The sequence below is a fragment of the Phascolarctos cinereus genome, unplaced genomic scaffold, assembly GCF_003287225.1.
Source record: "Phascolarctos cinereus isolate Bilbo 61053 unplaced genomic scaffold, phaCin_HiC Scaffold_4;HRSCAF=312, whole genome shotgun sequence".
NCBI classification, from domain to species: Eukaryota; Metazoa; Chordata; class Mammalia; order Diprotodontia; family Phascolarctidae; genus Phascolarctos; species Phascolarctos cinereus.
This window is the reverse complement of record NW_027555847.1, coordinates 194596762-194602299: the sequence shown is the minus strand read 5'-3', so window position 1 is coordinate 194602299 and position 5538 is coordinate 194596762.

The window sequence follows — 5538 nt, the reverse complement described above, 5'->3', positions numbered from 1 at the left end:
TGAATAGAGTTCTCCCATATTGATGAAATAACAGGTCAGGGGACCCCTTTAACCCCATTCCAGATGAAGCTGTATTCCAATGCCTACTATTAAGGCCCTTCCTTATATTCTTTTACTAACTGGGCATTCATTTGGAATTCCAAACTGAGAGACTTTTAAATGACAGAAATTGTGTAGATTCATGACTAAATTGGTATTACTCCAATAGCTCTTAAAGCATCAAATTTCTCTTTATACTTGCAACTTTATGAAACCAACATAACTTGTTTGGCCTTTTCCTTTAGCTGCGACCTTTAGCTCGTCTTCAATTTATGATATCATATCATGACATTGTATATCTCAACTGAAACACTTCAGAAGATAGGTACAATTGTGAGATCTCAAATAAATAATAAACTTCCTCATAAGAAGAATTAAAACATTTATTGTCCTGATGTCTAGATTTTTGGATTGAATTGCTCACATTCCTTTTTATATCTTTCCTCATTCCAGCCCTCTCATTCTCATCTGCCATAATCCACGTAATACGTATAACAAGGACAATTCTGAATTCAGATCTCAGCTATGTTTGCCTGGCTCCTTAGTGGAGCCATCTCCTGTTTCCCTCTGTTCTTTCTTTTTTAACCATGTCATCTCTCAGCCTATTCTTTCATTTCTTTTGAACTGTGTTTTGTTCATTGTGATACCTTGTCAGATGCATTTTTAATACCTCATTAAACAGTGGTTTGTAGCTCAAGGCATTTACCTACTTTGGAGATCTTGATGTTTTGTGTTATTTTTGGACGTTTTCTATCTTTCTCTTGTAAGAGTCTATCTTTGGAATATCTAATTATAGTTTCACAGAGATTTTTTTTTTTGCCAAACACAATTGCAGACCAATTTCTCAAAAAATGAAACCACATGGTTCATTTTTTTTACCCTTTTCCTGTTACCTATCAATAAAACTCAATCCTATTGGATCTACATCTGGAATATGTGGTGGAGATGATGATGTCGTAAGCAGAGCTAGAAGAAACTAATTCTAATTCTTCCCTTCTTTTCTTCTTTTCATTAAGCAGTCAAGTAAAATACCTGTCCTCTCCTCCACTTCAACTTTCTTTGTTGGTTAGTTTTTAGTTTTCATTTTCTGTGCCTTTTGCTAACAAAAAAATTTCTTTCCTTCATTCTCTTCATCATTTATCTTCCCTTTCCATTGATCCTAGACTTTTTTTTTAAAAAAATTAATGGCTATTTAGTCTAGTTCTCTCATTTTGCAATGAGGAAACAGGAAACCTAGGAGGATAAGTGACTTGCCTGAAGACACATTGGCAGGAAGTATCAGAGTTGGGGTTTGAACCAAGGTCACTGAGGTCTTCTTCTATCATAGCCACATTTCCCACCATTACTGTCTTCTTTTATGTGAGGCTACATTGCTAGCTTCTTTTGGGTGAGGTTACATTTTATGATTTGGAACTTGTTGTATCTTAGCAAAATGGTAAAGAAGTAGGCAAGTAGTGTTTACTAATTAATTGATAGCTACATGACTGGTTTGAAAAATTCTTTTTCCACTTCATTGCTGTATGCTTTTTAACCTTTTCTATTCTGTGTTTCAGTTTTATATATTTTCTTAATTTTTCCCTTTTAATGATAATTATAAATGACTTATTATCCATTACAGTAACGAATTGTTTTGCAGGCATTATATCATGGTTTCTTAACCTGAGGTCCATTGGTATTTACTTCAACTCAGGATAATGCAGTTTCCTTGTTTATCTCTTTTTATGTTGTGAAGTTTTGTTTTTACTTTATCAGATAGCATGATTGCAACTTTTACTTCTTTGGATTTATCTGGTGCATAGTAAATTTTGTTCCAGGACCTCATTTTTTCTTTCTTTGCTTTGGGGATGTGTTTTTGTAAGCAGTAGGTTGTGGAATTTTCTTTTTTTTTATATTATTGTCTTGTTTAATCCACATTTAAGGCTATGAGAGTTAGATTTATATTTTCCTTCATTTGTCTCTAATACACACACATGTATATATATATATATATATATATATATATATACTGTATTGGTATGGTTCCATGCTTTCTTGGGAATCCAAAGATTTGTCTGACTTGTTAGGTATTGCTTTATTTTCCTTTGTCTTGCAATATTTATTCATAGATGTCTGGACTCATTTAGGTCATCTACTTGTTGATTTACCTGCTTATGCACAAGATCTGAGTATTTTCCTACTGAGAGCTTTGGTAATTTTAGTCTTTTTCTCCTTATTTTCTCCTTTTTTCACTTTCTAACTCCTTCCTCTGGAGACTGGACCTCAAGTACCTCAGTCTTCTCTCACATTGGGCAATTCACATTCTGCTGGCTTTGGTTTCTGTCCTTAAGTGACTCTTAAGGGATAGAACTGGCCACAGATGGATGTTGAACTTCCCCCTCTCCAGCCTTATTGAAATACTACAGACATCTTTCCCCAGTTCCCTCTGTTCTTCATTTCTTTTGCTGAGTTCCGTTATGGTACAGAGCACTACCATGTTGCAGTTACAGCTAGAGAAAGCTTCTACCTTTTTGTTTACCATGGCATTGAGAGGAAGGGAAAGTGGGAAAGGCTGAGTTGGTTTGTAAGCCTATTGGTTGGCTTATGTAGCCCTGCCAGAGTACTCATGGCTGGTGGAGGTAGATCTGTTGACTGAGCATGCTAGGATAAGGGATTAATCTTCTCTGTCATTTGTTGATTATTATCTCAAGGTTCTTAGTGTCAGCCTGTAGAGACAGATGGAATTACTTTATCTCTTGCACATAATTCCTATTTTGGAGAGATTTGTGAGTTGATGATTAGCAAAAGTGTCTAGTTTTCCATCTTAATAATCACATGACCCAGAAATCTCTAATAGTGAGGTTTTTAAAAATATTTTAATAACTATATTCAAATATAACTAGCTTCTTTTATAATGCTATGTACTTTCTGCATTTAAAAACATTATCTGAAAAAGTGTCTATAGACTTCACCAGACTGACAGAGGGGTCCATAACACACATACACAAAAGTAAGAATCTTTGCTATTGGATCCTGACATCAATTCTGTTTTGTAAGGTGGTAGAAGTATTATTATTTCTTTTTGCAAATAAAAAGATTGAGGCTGGGCTTTTAAGTGACTTGCCTGAATCCACATGAGCTACAAAGTGGTAGAGATAGTCTTAAATCCAGGTCTTTTAACTCAAGTTCAGGATTCTTCTTATAGTATATCATTCCATCTCACTTATCAAGGAATTTCAGATTTAGAAGGACCCTAGAAGCCATTTGACTTAACTAAAAATTGTATCTTGATGAGAACCCCAGGAAAATTACCTTTCAAGCTTGTTGAATAATGAGCCTTGTGCTACTTTAGTTTTATTCCAACTCAGAATTGGTATTCTTTTTTGTCTTTGTCCCTTATTATTGATTACATTCCATCCTTAACTACAATACTACCTCACAGTTTCTTCACATATTTAATCTCCTTGATTTCTGTTGGTAGCAACTTGTTCCTGTTTGTTTATTATCCTCTGGACAACTTTGGGCATAGATGGTAGGGATGGTCATGTTGGCTTTAGAAATGAAGAAATCAAGACATAGGCTTCAAAGTCGTTCTTATAATCCCAATCCAGTTTCCTCAGATTCACTTGACCTTATGTGTGGAAATTGGAAAAAAAAATGAAATCCTAGAACACTTGTCAGTAGAGAAAAAAACAACATTTCTAAAACAAACATTTATAGTATAGAACTCATTATCTTTCTCCCTATGTCCTCTTCTTTCCCCATTTCTTATTACTTTTGAGGGTACTACTATCCTCAGTCACCCAGGCTTGCAACCTGGATGCCTCACTCTAACCCCTATTCCTCATTTGCAATCTTTTGCTAAGTCCTATTGATTTTATCTTAAGTAGCACCTCTAATATATGTCCCTTTCTCTTCTCTAACCCTGTCACCATTCTGGCATAGGCCTCCATCACCTTACATCTGGACTATTGCAATAATTTTCTAGTTGGTTTCTCTTCTCCCCACTCTAGTGCATCCTCCACTTAGCTCTTAAATTGATCTTCCTTCAGGTTTGACCTTATCACCTCCCCACTTAGTAAATTCCAGTAGCACCGTATCACTTTCAGGATGATTTCTGCTTAAGATTCAAAGTCTTCAACAACTTGCCTTTCTACCCCACTTCTAGTCTTATTACTTCTCCTCACATACCTGGCAAGCCAGTAACACCCTTCCTTGACAAAAATACTTTATCTTCCCAACTCCATGCATTTGCACTAGCTGTCCCTTGTGCCTTGTATTCTCTTCCTCCTTACTTGTCTCCTGGCTTCTCTGGTTTCCTTCAAATCCCACCTAAAATAGCACTTCCTACAAGAAGCTTTTTTCAAGCCCCTTAATGCTATTACCTTCCCTCTGTGGATTATTTCCAATTTCTTCTCTCTAAAGCTTGTTTGTACATAGTTGTTTGCAAGTTACCTCCCCTACTATGTTGTAACCTTCTCAAGAGCAGGGACTGTCTTTTACCTTTCTTCGTATCTCCAGTACTTAGCAGAATGTCTGGAACATAGTAGGTGCAAAAAAATCCCCAAAATTGCTATTCACTTTTTTGATTTAAAAATAACAAGAACTGATTTTTACTGTGTTTTTGACAGACAGTTCAAGTCAGACAGGCTAACGTATTTAATATGTCCACAGAAAGTCATAAGATCATAGGTTCCTAGATTTAGAACTGGAAAATACCTTAGGGGAAGGTAGGTGGCTCAATGGATAGAATTCTGGACTTGGAGCCAGGCAAAACTGAGCATTAATCTTACCTCATACATTTTCTAATGGTGTGATCCTTTTTCAGACTCTATAAGATGGAGATAATAATTACATCTACTTCAGATTTATTTTGTAAAGCCTTAAAGGACAATACAAATTCAAGATTATCTAGTCTAATCATCCCATGTTATAAATATGGAAATTGAGGCCCAATAAAGTGAAATTATTTGACTGAGATCACACCTCAAGAGAGGACATGACTTTGAACACAGATCCTCTGACCCCTGCTCTAGCAACTACTACAATGCAATCCCCTATCCAGAATCATAACTTAGTTCTTCCAACCCTTGTGGCAATGGTACATTAGGTACATTATGGTACATTAAGCTGGACTATCCATGTCTAGAGTTCCAAAATGATAATGCAACAACTTCTGGAGGCATCAGGTCCATTTAAAAATGCTTGTAGGGCAATACCTACCCCTGAAAAACAAAATAAAACATTTAGAAAACCCTGAAATTTAATAGTAGAGTTATTAACCCTCCTTGAGAAGGTCTATCCTGGAAATACTGACAACTCTAACTCTAGCAATGCAAATTGTGTCACTATAATAAAAGAAGTAACAGAGGTTTCAATATGGTGTCTAAGAACCTGACCACGTTGAGAGTGATTTATGGCCAAGCTGACTAAAAATTTAAATGCCTTTTCTGGCAAAGGTACATTTTTCAATATAACAAGCACCCTCATATATGATTCTGCATTCTAACACTGTACTGCCGG